The sequence below is a fragment of the Hemiscyllium ocellatum genome, chromosome 13 (genome assembly GCF_020745735.1).
Source record: "Hemiscyllium ocellatum isolate sHemOce1 chromosome 13, sHemOce1.pat.X.cur, whole genome shotgun sequence".
Lineage (NCBI taxonomy): Eukaryota > Metazoa > Chordata > Chondrichthyes > Orectolobiformes > Hemiscylliidae > Hemiscyllium > Hemiscyllium ocellatum.
In genome coordinates, this window is record NC_083413.1 from 521,552 (window position 1) to 535,201 (window position 13,650).

At 43.0% G+C, this 13,650-nt stretch overlaps 1 protein-coding gene and 1 long non-coding RNA gene across 2 annotated transcripts in view; one reads left to right on the forward strand and one right to left on the reverse strand.

Annotated features, from left to right (window-relative positions):
• mecom (MDS1 and EVI1 complex locus) overlaps positions 1–8,600 on the reverse strand; it is a 239,013-nt gene extending 230,413 nt beyond the window's left edge. Inside the window, exon 1 of the mRNA XM_060834453.1 lies at positions 7,635–8,600. The gene's annotated coding sequence lies outside the window, so the exon portion shown is untranslated. The remainder of the gene's footprint in view (positions 1–7,634) is intronic.
• Positions 7,518–10,583, forward strand: LOC132821744 (uncharacterized). Its single transcript, XR_009645346.1, has 4 exons — positions 7,518–7,644; positions 7,750–7,877; positions 7,963–8,207; positions 8,311–10,583. It is a non-coding gene; the product is annotated as an uncharacterized LOC132821744 (long non-coding RNA).
• Positions 10,584–13,650: the final 3,067 nt, after the last annotated feature.

A 13,650-nucleotide genomic window follows, 5' to 3' on the forward strand; every position in this document is an offset into this window, starting at 1 on the left:
AGGTGGGTACTTTTCGGCTTTTTAAGACAAAACCATCTTTGCTAACGAGGTTTAAATCTGATTAGGAAGTTCCCTTTTCCTTTGGGTGACCGTCCTGTTTCTCGACGTTCTGAAAAATAACTTCATAAACTTTGAGTTACATGCACGTGTACTTATACAGACAGGAACAAGACACAGACAGGAGACTCAGTTAAAAAACCACCCAACACCAGGTTATAGTCCAACAGGTTGACTTGGAAGCACTAGCTTTCGGAGCAGCTGGTGTGTGATTTTTAACTTTGTACACCCCAGTCCAACACCGACTCCTCCACATCAGGGGAGACTCAGACACACTTTCACAGATCTCCCACGCGCACATACAACAGCTACCTGTCCAGGTAAAGATTTACAAAGAAACTGGGGCATTTGTCCCGAACACGTTAACCGTCTGCCAGCTGCACAGGTACCGCCTGTGTCGGCCGCTGTCCGAGTTAATAAACACGAATCAAACTCAGACCCTTCCACTCTCCTGGTCAGGGAGAAGCTGTAACTATCTGCTGCCATTTTCCAACCTGATCAAGAAACTGTGGCCTTTCGACCTCTGGTTTCTTTCCTATCCCTTTCTTACGCGGCTCCTTAACTGACTCTACCTTCAAATCCAGGCAAGAAAGAGTTTTAATGTTATCGAATCTCCACATTCCGTTTACTACATCTTCTTTATATCATTTTAAAAATTGTTAAATAAATTCGAATTGTCTGTTTGCATTTTCTACACAAACCCCATGATCCGACTTGAAAGGCAGATATTTTAGACATGTGACAGATATCTATAGCACAGATGTGGTACACGGCATTTTTTATTCGTTCCCGGGATGTGGGCATCATTGGCTAGGCCAGCACTTTATTGCCCAGGGGGCAGTTGAGTCAACCAGGTTGCTGCGGGCCAGACCAGGTAAGGGTGGCAGTTTCAAAAACAAGGTCAGCAGGTCTGGCAGCAGGTCTGGCAGCTGAAGAGAAATCAGAGTTTACGTTTTGGGTCCGTGACCTGGTGGTATCTATACAAACCAAGGAAGGATCACTAGACTCGAAACGTTAACTCTGATTTCTCTGCACATATGGCTGCCAGAGCTGCAGAGCTGAAGTTGTTCCGGTTTTTATTAAGGCAGGCAGTTTCCTTCCCTAAGGGACATTAGTGAACCAGATGGGGTTTCCAACAATGGTTTAGATTTTTGAATTATACTTCTTAATTCAAACTCCATCACCTGTTGAGGCAGGATTCGAACTCGGGTTCTCAGGACCTTATCTGGGTCTTGGGACTCACATTCCAGCGCGAATAGCACTAGCCCATCGCCGTGTGTTGCATGGGGTATGTGACATATACATATGACAGTAATAGTCTATACGATATGTGTATGACAGATAGATTTGACAGATATGGAATATATGATAGATAAGTTAAATATGTCAGATATGTCCGCTGTGACACAGGCCCGGAGTTATGTATATCCAAGGAGCTGGCCTTAGGTTCTGGCAGATGTGTAATAGATAATATTTAAATATTTTTTAAATACCGCCAATCATACCTTGACTGATTCCAAGGCATAGTCTGCGAGTTTTAGTTATTACTGATATCAATTGTGTTTTGTTTAATGTGCTCAGTTAAACAAAGTAAATCGCTCGTTTTGTTACTGCGAGGCTTTCAATTGGTCTCTGTTATGTCTGATCATGGATCTATTTACTTAGGATTTTTGTTGTTGTGTAGGAATTACTGACGTGCAACTTTAAATGCGACACCGAGGTATCACCGGATAAGCTCCGGGACTCCTTTGTAAATAGCAGCAGAACCTGGACAGAGATTCCCATAGAATCCAGCGCTGAGAACCTTCAGCAAACCCCGGTTACTGACCGCGGGCTTCCTGCTGTTCCTCAAGATGTCCATTGTTGGAGCTTTTTAATTTAGCAATAACTTGGGCAAGCTGAACCTATGAGCTGTTCTATTTTCTTCCTGTCAGGATGAAGGATTTGTTTTATGATGCATTGTGTGTTAAATAGAAGCAGTAGCGAGTTGGGAAACTGATTACTATTTGGTGGAGTTGATCTACTTTTCTGATATAGAGCTGGCTATTTTTTTTAAACAGTTCTCTGAAAAGCAGGAAATGTCGCTGTGTAAACAAAAGCGTCGAGAATCTGTACCACGTCCTGGGCAAATGAGTTTCATATTGATAGGGCTGGGACTTGGAGCTGAAATGGGGTTTGGGATGGAGTGGCAGTGCCGCAAACTGTCCAGTAGATGGCAATCGCAATTGGCAGTAAAATTATCTGAGTTGTGATTTCGATTTCAGCCAATCTATCATGTGTTTTACACAAAATCAATCTGCTGATCTCTGCATTTCTGCAAACTTGTATCGTTTCGGCGGTGCTTGTGAAAATCTCATAATTTTCAAAGAGTTTTTAAAATATAATTTTCCTGAGAATATCGTTTTCTGATGGTCTCAGCAACATGCGCTATGCCATTGGACTGAGAGCCATTCCAGCTCCTTGTAGCTCGGGAACAGTCCCAGGGAACACACAGCACTGGGACGATGAGACAGAGCAAGTGCCGAGGGATCTCTGGGCAGTTGAGCATTACATCATGTATCTAGAGGAAAAGTCACAGAGAACCAGGAAATGATTTTATTAATAACTTTTTGTATTATATTGATGAAAATAAGTCCGTCTTGCAAGTAACTTTTAAAGGGGCAGTAGCTACAATGGTTTAAATCGACAGCAATCTATGCCAGACTGGCGTCTCCCTCCTGCACGATGATTACATACACTACTGCCCGATTCAGACATCCACAGGCTCCAATACTCACACACAGTCACAAAGCTACAGCGGCACACTCTGAAAGCGCGCGCGCGCACACACACACAGACACACACACACACAGACACACACACAGGGGCATATTCGAACCTGCGCAAGCACGCACAGAAATAAAAGCAACACAATTTGTAGCAGAGTCACCCTCACAGACACAGACACTTTAATACACAGAAGTGGCGTAAAAGTACTTTTCAATTCAACAAAATATTCTAATGGTTACCACAGATCTAGTTTGAGTTTTCTGATCCCAATGTACGCAGATCACCTCTCCCCTAATTCTAGGCCAGAAGGGGGAATATTCACTCATGATTGCCTAAAGTTCAGCACCATTCACAATTCCTCAGATACTGAAGGAGTCCATGGCCAAATGCAGCAACACCTGGGTTTGGATTGATAAGTAACAAACAACATTGCGCCATACAAATGTCAGATTAATGACCATCGTTAACAAATAATCTAACTATCACCCCTTGATGTTAAATATTATTGCCAACACTGGATCCTTCACTATCCGGCACATCCTGGAACTTATCGTTGACCAGAGATTCGACTGGACTCATCACAGCAACTACAAGTCAGCAACTTTGCTCCTGTCTCTCCAAGGTTTGCATTTATCTCTCAGCCCCCTTGAACCTCCACATTCCTGATGATCCAGTGATGTTGCCTGAAATGCCGATCTCCTGCCCTTCAGATGCTGCCTGACCTGCTGTGCTTTTGCAGCGCCACACTTTTGTAGTTAGATCTACAAGCACAAGCCAGGAGTGTGATGGAATGCTCCACAAATGCCTCCATGATTGCAGCTTCAAAAACATTTAAGACCCTTGATACCATCCGGGAAAACAGCAGCCCGCCTGAGTGACACCACCTCCACAAACATCCACTTCCTCCACCACTGAGGCAGCAATGTATACTATCTGCAAGATGCAATTCAGAAATTTACTAAGGCTCCTAGGTCAGCAACCCCCAAACCCACGAACACTACCCTCTAGAAGACAAGCGGAGCAGATATATTGGAACACCATCCTCAGCATGTTCCCCTCAAAGATATTTCCATTGACTTGGAAATGTATTGCTATTCCTTCAACATCACTGGGTCACAATCCTGGAATTCTCCATTCTAAAGAAGGGTCACTAGACCCAAAATGTTAACTCTGCATTCTTGCCACAGATGCTGCCAGAGTTGATGAGTTTTCCCAACAGTTTCTATTTTTGTTCCTCCTCAAGAGCATTGTGGGTCTATCGACAACATACTACAATGGCTCAAGAAGGCATTGCAAGTATGGCTGGACAATAAATACTGGCCAGCAATAACCACAAACCACAAGTGAATACAAATTCTAAAGGGCACTACAGTTGTACTCAGGCCCTCTTTCAGTAACGAGGGCAGAGCTTGTATTGGGTGGAAGTTGATACTTTCTACACTGATGTGTTTAGCAAGTTCACCATCTTCTCCCCTCCACCCTGATTATCCATGCTGAGGCCTGAGGGAAGTTGTATGCAATTGAAGTTCATGCTTTATTAAGCACAATTATTTTGTTTTGCTTGGCCCAAATAGCTGCACATGTTCTCGGCAACTTAGGATCTTAGTTGGGCAATCAATGATCACTCATCCCACATCTCAGGCCTTTGGTATTAACACAATGACAGGCATAGGGCTTGCCATGCGGGAGCACAAGAAACGAACTTTAGGTTTCCTCAAGCGTTTGGTGGGGCTTTATCATTTAAAGGCATTTGGTACATGATTGATGTTGGTCAGGAGGGGATACTGCTGAGAGTTTTCCCCTGTTCCTGCAGTTAACACTCTCTCTTCCAAATGCCTACCAATCTTTAACCACCTTTTCAGCATCACTCACCTGTAATTTGGAGTCACCCACACCCCCACAACATGACCACCCACCTGATCTCAGGCTTTGGGTGGCTGTTATACCACAGAGGTGGCTGCCTTTCTAATGGCTCTGCCATTCAATACACTTAGTACAGGAGTTGGGAGGGTCATGTTGCAGCTGAACAGGACATTGGTTAGGCCACTGTTGGAATATTGTGTGCAATTCTGGTCTCCTTCCTATTGGAAAGATGTTGTGAAACTTGAAAGGGTTGAGAAAAGATTTACAAGGATGTTGCCAGGGTTGGAGGATTTGAGCTACAGGGAGAGGCTGAATAGGCTGGAGCATCGAAGACTGAGGGGCAAACTTATAGAGGTTTATAAAATTATGAGGGGCATGGATAGGATAAATAGGCAAAGTCTTTTCCCTGGGTTCGGGGAGTCCAGAACTAGAGGGCAAAGCTTTAGGGTGAGAGGGGAAAGGTATAAAAGAGACCTAAGGGTGAACTTTTTTATGCAGAGGGTGGTACGTGTGTGGAATGAGCTGCCAGAGGAAGTGGTGGGGGCTGGTACAATTGCAACATTTAAGAAGCATTTGGATGGGTATATGAATAGGAAGGGTTTGGAGGGATATGGGCCGGGTGCTGGCAGGTGGGATGAGATTGGGTTGGGATATTTGTTTGGCATGGACAGGTTGGACTGAAGGGTCTGTTTCCATGCTGTACATCTCTATGACTCTATGACTCTATGACCTGCCCTCATCTTATTGGACAGAAACTCTCGGTGGGCAAGACTTCCACCCCCAGAGTTTGGGGCAATATTTAATTCAACAGGTTACGGTTAGTGCAACTATCCCAAAGGGACACTGTGGGGTTTGTTATAATGATCGAGTTCACCTATAAGAGTATTACATTTCTCAGTCATTCTCATAGAGGGTCATACAGCTCTGGTTGGGTCTCGGGTAGCGGAGGGATGAGACCATATGTTACAGTTGGGAGGGCCATTTGAGTTGAGGAACAACGTGGGCTACTGAGAAAATTGGATAATTTCCGCATCTGTAAAGCCTATAATTTTGTAATATTTGTAATCCTGACCTGATCTTCTGCGATGGATCTTGTCTTTCTATTCGAGTTCAGGCGTTTCCATATTGATTTCAACAATATCTTTATTGGGTGGTTTTGTGGCCCGAATTTATTATTTATGACATGTAATTTCGATTTCAAGAAGGCAGAGAGAATGGGAACCGGCCATTTTTTCAGCGCTTGTCTCCATTCGCTCCACCAACCTGTGACTGGGTTAGACAAAGTAAGCAGTGCCAAGTGACGACCCGCACAAAGGGCGAGGCACTGGAACTTGCCCCCATCAGTAAAAACTTCCTCCAAAAGTCTGGCGGTTGACAAGAACCCGCCTGCTTTGATTGATGCGCTGTCTTAGAAATGTTTTCAAGAACGATCTTACGATTGTCAAAACAACTCAATCCTTCACAAGACGAACTTGTCCACGAGATCGATTTTGACAATGAAATGGTGTGGAGACAGTGGGACTTGTTCAATATTCAAACGTCTTTTCAATCGCGAGTTGTATTTTAAGGCCATTGACGTGTGACGGCCATGACATCTATTAAAGTCCGTCTCAACTTAGAAAATAGATCTTCAGGGATCAAGCAATTGTTGTCATATTTACCTAAACGCAGAACTCGTTTATTAAACAAAATATATTAAAATGCATTGGTTAAATTTGAAATAAGACATGGCAAAGATAAACCATTTACCTATGTTTCTGAAAGATTAAACTGGCTGGAGATATGTGTTGTACCTTTCTGCAGGTACATAGCAGGAATATGTGCATACTTGCATTGAGATTTGTCGGTGGAATTATATTCATATTTGTGTGAATGTTTATTTAACTGTGTGTAGACGGGTCTGTTCTCTAACGACTCGGCCTTTATTCTAATCATTTACACATGCAACAAGGTTTACTTAATGGAATATATTGAGCGGTACGTACAGCAGCTCCGGAAATGTGTTGCTTCGGTATAAAGGTTTATTTTTAAACGTGTATTAAATACTGTTTCTAACGGATTCTTACAGTTCTCCTGTATCTGAAGTGCACTAGCGGCAGAGTTTTTTTCTCTCTCTCTGTAGTTAATTTAATTTGTCTAACAGTCTTCATTCTAAAGCCAGGGTTCCAGAGGAAGCAATCTCCAGGGCTGCTGAGGGAATTCGTAATAGCTTGCAGTAGAATTAATTGCCTGAATTTTACATTCAGACACAAAATGGATTATATGCTGCTGATTTGCGAGGTATAAGTTTAAAAACAATTAGAGAGAACAAAATATGTATTTTAAGTGGGAATCGGAGCAATTAAAGAACAGAAACAACTTCCCAACAACAACGGAAAGTTCCTAGTTCATTATATCAAACGGAGACAGCACAAAACTCCACAAAAATTGGCTACATTTGTCAAACTATCTTGACTTTCCAAGAGGTCAAGCGATTTGGAAAGATTGTGTACACAACCAGGGGAAATATTTGACAGAGATAGGTGTTTCTGTTCTCATCTTCGTCTGAACACAATTTACTTTTTTAAATCAAAAAATCAAATTTCATGTTATATTCAAAGAAATCGAGTTTAGATTCAAAGCAGTGTGCGTGCTGTGTGTCGATAGAGCCGGTGTTTATCCTTCACTAAATATTGTGGGCCATTGTTCTGCATTTGTTGTGGCTGGGTCTCCCTTGTTTGATGACAAATAACTTTATTTCGCGTTTCTTTGCTTTGTGTTTGATGTTCTTGCTTGTTCTGACGGAGTAATTTGACTCTCATTAATCATTCTCACAATTACCAGAGCTCTCCACGGTCCCTACTTCATCAATTTTCTCCATTCGTTTCATTAAAACGACACCTTCGAGCTACACCGAGCTCAGAAACCGCCTTCAATGGGGAACACCGGGAGAAACTAGAGCCTACCTTTCCTTCGGTATCCTGCGTTTTGCTTGTCACTGATTAGTTACTTGTTCAAATGTATATTCGCTATTTCATTTTGCTTCAGATAACACCAGGATTTTTTCCCTCTTGTTTTTAGTTCGATCACTCTGCGCTTTCTGGTCACCCGCGGGCATTCTGTCGGCTTCCCGAATATGAAACTGAAACGCCACCGACGCGAAGTTTCTCTTGACCTGGAAAGTGGAGCGGAGTGGGAGGAAGCTGTCGGTAAAGGGTTAGATTCTTGTTCTTTTTGTTGTTTGGGGAGGTTTGTTGTTAAAATTCGCTAACCGTTCATGTGTACCCGTTGCAGGCCGTGTTATTCCGTGAAGCGACAGTGTATCGGAACTGTGGTGAACACCGACACCGGGAAAAACTCACCGATCGGGCCCTTTCGACTGGGGCCGGAAAAGGCAACCTCGCTGTGGGCGAATTAACATTCCTATTTCAACACAGTTTCCACTAAATATACCCAGATTGAGACTAGGTCTCCGTTCATCAAATAGAGGTCCAGCATCTACCCGGATCCCGAGGGATTTTCTTCGGCTGGAACATTAGGTATTTATTATGTTGCAAAAAGGAAAGGGGCATTTAATGAAAGAGAAATTGTTCAAATAATGTTTTTCAACTCTAAAAATATTCTGTTCTCTTGTGCCTGTAGGACCCACTGAATACTGAGCAGCCTGTGGGATGGCTAAGTCTCTGGTGTCCCGGGGTACAGGGAAAGAGGAAACATTCCTGTTGCAGATCGCCCTTTACTAAAGTTGCTGATATAATGGTGGCTGAGTGTTGGGCTAGAGCTGCCTGAAAAGCCTAAGACCAGGGAGGAGAGGAACCGCGCTGGGCGCTCTCCCGGGTTCGCACTTCCTCATCACCAGGATGATTTTAACGTCAAGCAGATGCAGGTGGGATTTTAAGAAGTTTCGGCCTCCTTTACACCGTTTTTCTGTCAACAAACCATACATTAAAATAACCCCCCCCCACCACCCCCACCCCCGCCTTCCCTGTAGAATAAACAACATGAGCTGTCTCAGGTGTCGCCTATCTCCTGCCCTCCTCCAGGTCAAACAGTGCAAACTCAGTCCGGTTTTCACTGTGAGCAAAAGAAAATCGAAATCTGCACAAACAGACAGCGGGTTTATTCCATTTCGCCTCAAGATCTGGTTAATGGTGAAGAGACAAGGCAGTTAGGAGTTGTACCATGATCCACCACAACTCTCAGTCAGCAGCAGTCTCCAGTCATTAGGATCCAAACCGCACAAACTCGTCTCTCCCCACTCTCAGTAACTACACGATATCTCAATCATTCCACATGTGGATGTTTCACGTGAAATGCACAAAAGCTGCTTTATCCGAAGAGCGTTCGAAATACAGTAAGAACTATAGAATCTGCAGGTGGTCTCCGCTTTCAAAGTCATTCTGTCACCGAAAGGGGGAAAGTCGATCATTTTGAAAGACCGCTGCCAAATAGCAGTACTCGGGGATAACACACACACCGCTTTGGACATTCCGTAGTCTCTCTGCTGGAGATCGGTTTATCAACACAATGAAAGTACAAGTGACTGACGTTCCCATCATGAAATTCGTATAAACAATCGCTGGTTGGGAATTGGATGATTGGGACCAATTAACAGAGTCCCAGCCTATTAACACCTGCACAACATACGGTCCGGTACTGAGAACTTCCTGACACCGAGTGAAGCGAGTTTGTCCAACAATATTCTACGTGCTGTCACAGTCGCCTGGTTCGAACTGTCGTTTAAAGGAACACTACCTCTATTTAACATTTAAAAATAATTTGAACGACACCCATGTTTCCAATTTGGCTGCCATTATTGATATACAATAGAGAAAATGTAATTCAGTTTGCACATTTCCTAAAGATTCACTTGGTAGGATGATGTTAAAGACGATTTTCGGTTTATCTTTAAGATTTCTATTGACAAAAACAAAACGGATTCTGCCAGTATCCCTTACACAACTTTACAGGTCGACTAGTTAGAAACTAGGAAATTAATGGTAACTGTAGGAATCAATTAAAAACAGCACAGCATATTCCCTCAGTTCATCAGAATCCATTCGGGAAAGCGACACTTATCGAAAATACAAGTTAGCTTTCCTTGAGACAGTTTTGTTCAGCTTGGCAATTTTTTTTGTAACGTTTATCTATTCACTCCAAGTGTGAAGGCGTTATTATTACGGCAGGGCAAATATTCCCACAAGAGTGTAAGTGGACACATTTTGAAGGGTTATTTTCGTAGATTATCCAAAATTAAAACTGGAAGGTCTTGTGATGATCCAAAACCTTTTGCATTTGCTATGTTAATTGCTTCCCGAGGGCGAGGGTGCATTCCAGCACATCATTAAAAACTTTTTAAAAAGCGATATCAGTCTGATTCACAGTTTCAGACATTCTGTGGTTATCTAGGGTCGGGAGCTCATCCAGTATCCAGTATCCACTGAGCACTCCGTTTCTGATCTTTATGAAAGTTGCTTTTTGGACTGAGCAACTCGACCTTTCAGATAGAGGTCCAGCCCAGTTTATTTGACTCAATCGCTTTGCACAAATTCAAATGTGTTCGTGTGTTTTATCTTATTTAGGGGAATAAAGAAACAATACTTTATCTCCTTGAGAGATATTAACTGGAGTCTCGGACTTGGTAAATTCAACATCATAACTAAATATCTCGCACTGAGTGTGAGTTTAACGCAATTAGTCAAACATCAGCAGAGCTCTTTAATAAAGTTAAAAACTACATTAAATTTTACCAAAAAAATCTACGAGATCTCACAAGAGCCAATAAAATAGACCCAGAAATTAAAGAGCCAAAACCAGATCCCAGGGAAGTGAAATACTGGAAGGATTAATTCTTTTGATAATCTGAGATATTTAATACGTTTTAAAATGTATTGTTTGTTAACAATTGAACAGTGCAATTATTTCTAACACTGATTATACAGGAAAGTTTTTTCCCCACATTTTACATTCAGCCGATAACTTGCAAACTAAATTCCTTGTAATCTAGGCAAAGCTGTTAAAATTTCCCCTTTATATTCATTTCATTACAAAAACCCTTTTCTCAAAACAAGTGATGTTTTCGCCCTAAAATGTTACTTTCTCTCTCTCTCTCTCTGACAGGGAGGGCTACAAAGAGGATTGCCTCCCTTGGACTGTGGCACAGAGCTGAGAGACTCTTACATTCCGCCACAAACAGTTTTCTTGAAAAAGACAGAAGCCTTGCCGCTATGCCCTGCACTTCATAAATCACATCTTTATATAGACAAGGTCAGGGCACCTAACAGCTCAGACATAGGTCTTTGCAGAGTTTCTGCACACTACGGCATGTTTATTCTCCAGCACAGATCTCTGAGGAGCAGTCCAGCACGCTTCTAATTACTTTTGATTATTTTCATTTGTTGGGGTCAGCGCTGTCTGCCAGTGTTACTGCGGGTCTGATTTACTACAAATTCCATGCCTTGGAGGGACTGAATGGTGGAGTTTTTTTAGAATTAGCACCGATTATTTTGCCTCGTTCTTATGCGATACTGTAAACAGGAAACTGGAACGGAGGATTGTCCTTCAGTCAGCCCATACTGCTCCCTCTCTTTTCCGTTAATGAAGCAGAAAGGTTTATTATTTTAGACCGGAGACGCACTAATAGAATATTGTGTTGTGTAGCTACAGAACTCACTTCAAAACTCCAGAGAACAGCCTTCCCAGTGTCCGCACACTACAGCCGGACAGATTTTTAATGTCATTAACAACGCTTAGATGGTCAGGTCATCGTTTCTATATTTGCTGTGGGTTTTCCATGTTAACTTCTTTCTTTTCGTTATCCAATGAATATTTAGTAGCTGTCATTCTATTAACGAGGATTTTTAATTGGGGGTGGGGGGTGGGTGAGAGAAGAAAGTGAGCCAGCCACATCTGGACTTCCTACATTCAACATTTAAAAACTTTATTGATGAAGGAGATTGTTAGGGAGTCGTCCACTTTCGGATCCAATCATTCGAAAGTATCTTTGTTGTCAGGGAGCTGGCTGAAACCACGGGGAGATGTTTTGACTTGCCTTTTCTCTAAATGGAATTGTTTGGAAGCTATGTTTTGGAAATGCTGTCTGGGGTCCCTCTATCGCTTTACATTGTTTGCGAAATTAGACATGAAGTAAATAATTACAAGAGCCGCTCTCCTGCACAGCCCCGGGGGCAATGCTTTTACACTTTCTTATTGAGTTCAGTATCGCGCTGCTCCCATCCAGCCTGGGCTCGGGGAGAGCAGAGCTCCTCTGGCCCTTGTCTGTTGTACTGCAGTCGGATCTCCCTCATATTCAGGCACAGACTCCAAGATTTCCCCGCACACAGGTTTGGATTGGACAGTGACACTGCCCCGGCTAAACACTGTGTACCGTTGGCTATCTCCCTGATTCCCAAGTGTTGAGAAGGGTCATCATTTCTTTGACTACGGTGACATTGCAGCTGCAAACTGCTGTCCCAGAGAAGGTCTTCACAGCAGAGAGGGACAGAGTTCATGGTGATTCTCAAAGCCAAGCAAACCTCCCGGATCGCCCTGTGCCGGGAAAACTCCCTTGGGCTTTTTAAGAGAATCACACATTGCGATTGTCCCGAGGGTCTGGATTCCTCCACTGTCTCATTCTCCTTAGAACCTAAATATTCCTCCTTTGCAAAAAAAAACCCGAATCCCTTTGAAGCTTCGTCCAGATTCGAGCCAGTCTCTGCACTCAAAGCCAAGCTCCATCTCATGAATGCATTCTTCCAAATTGCCCGAGAATATCCAAATCTCCTCTCTTCGCTTTGCTAAGGTCATTTAACACATTCAGCGACTAAGTATTTTAAAATAATGCCCCCTTATGAGTTTACTGCTTATTTTAATATCAAATCTTAAAGACAAAACTTTTCCCCAACCCCAGAATTAAAATTAACAATTCATTCAGTAAAACATGTTGGCCTAGCCAGAGATGCTGGCGTTCTAGAGCGTTCTAGAGCGTTCCAGAGCAATACAAAAAAAACAAATAGAAGGAATCCAAGAACTTGAATTTTGAGCAAAGGTTTTGAAGATTACAGCTAAAGAGATCATCCTCACAGGAATCCTCGCAATATCCCAATTAACATAAATGGTTCAAATACAAAGGAATTTCACTTTTACCTAGAAAATTCATAAATCTTTAATAAGAAGAATATTATCACTTCCAGGTAATATTAAAATATTGAAAAATGTGCAACTGAATATCTCATGATGGGATTCATTTTATAAATTTCTTCTTGAAGTGTAATTGCATCATTATGCAGGAATCCCCTGTGATCATTCCCCTCAACAATAAGTAGACCGTTTTGGATACTGTTGGGGGGGGGGGGATGACTTACCAGGGGAAAGCAGTGGGGCACCTGCTGCTCAGAAGGAAAGGGGGAAGAGGAGCAGAACAGTAGTCATTGGGGACTCGATAGTTAGGGGGACAGATAGGAGGTTCTTTGGGGACGAGAGAGACTCACGGTTGGTGTGTTGCCTCCTGGGTGCCAGGGTGATGTCTCTGATCATGTTTTTTGGGATCCTTCGGGGGGAGGGAGAGCAGCCCCAAGTCATGGTCCACATTGGCACCATCTCGGAAGAGAGATGGAGACTTGAGGCAGAAATTCAGGGAGCTAGGATGGAAGCTTAGAGCTAGGATGAACAAAGTTGTTTTCTCTGATTTGCTGCCTGTGCCATGTACTAGTGAGGTGAGGAATAGGGAGAGAAAGGAGTTGAACACATGGCTACAGGGATGGTGCAGGAGGGAGGGTTTCAGGTTTTTGGATAATTGGAGTTCTTTCTGGGGTAGGTGGGACCTTTACAAGCAGGATGGTCTCCATCTAAACCAGAGGGGTACCAATATCCTGGGGGGGAGGGGGGGATTCGCTAAAGCTATTAAGGTGGATTTAAACTAATACAGCAGGGGGATGGGAACCAAAATTGTAGGACAGCGACAGAAGAGGATGAGAGTAGAGA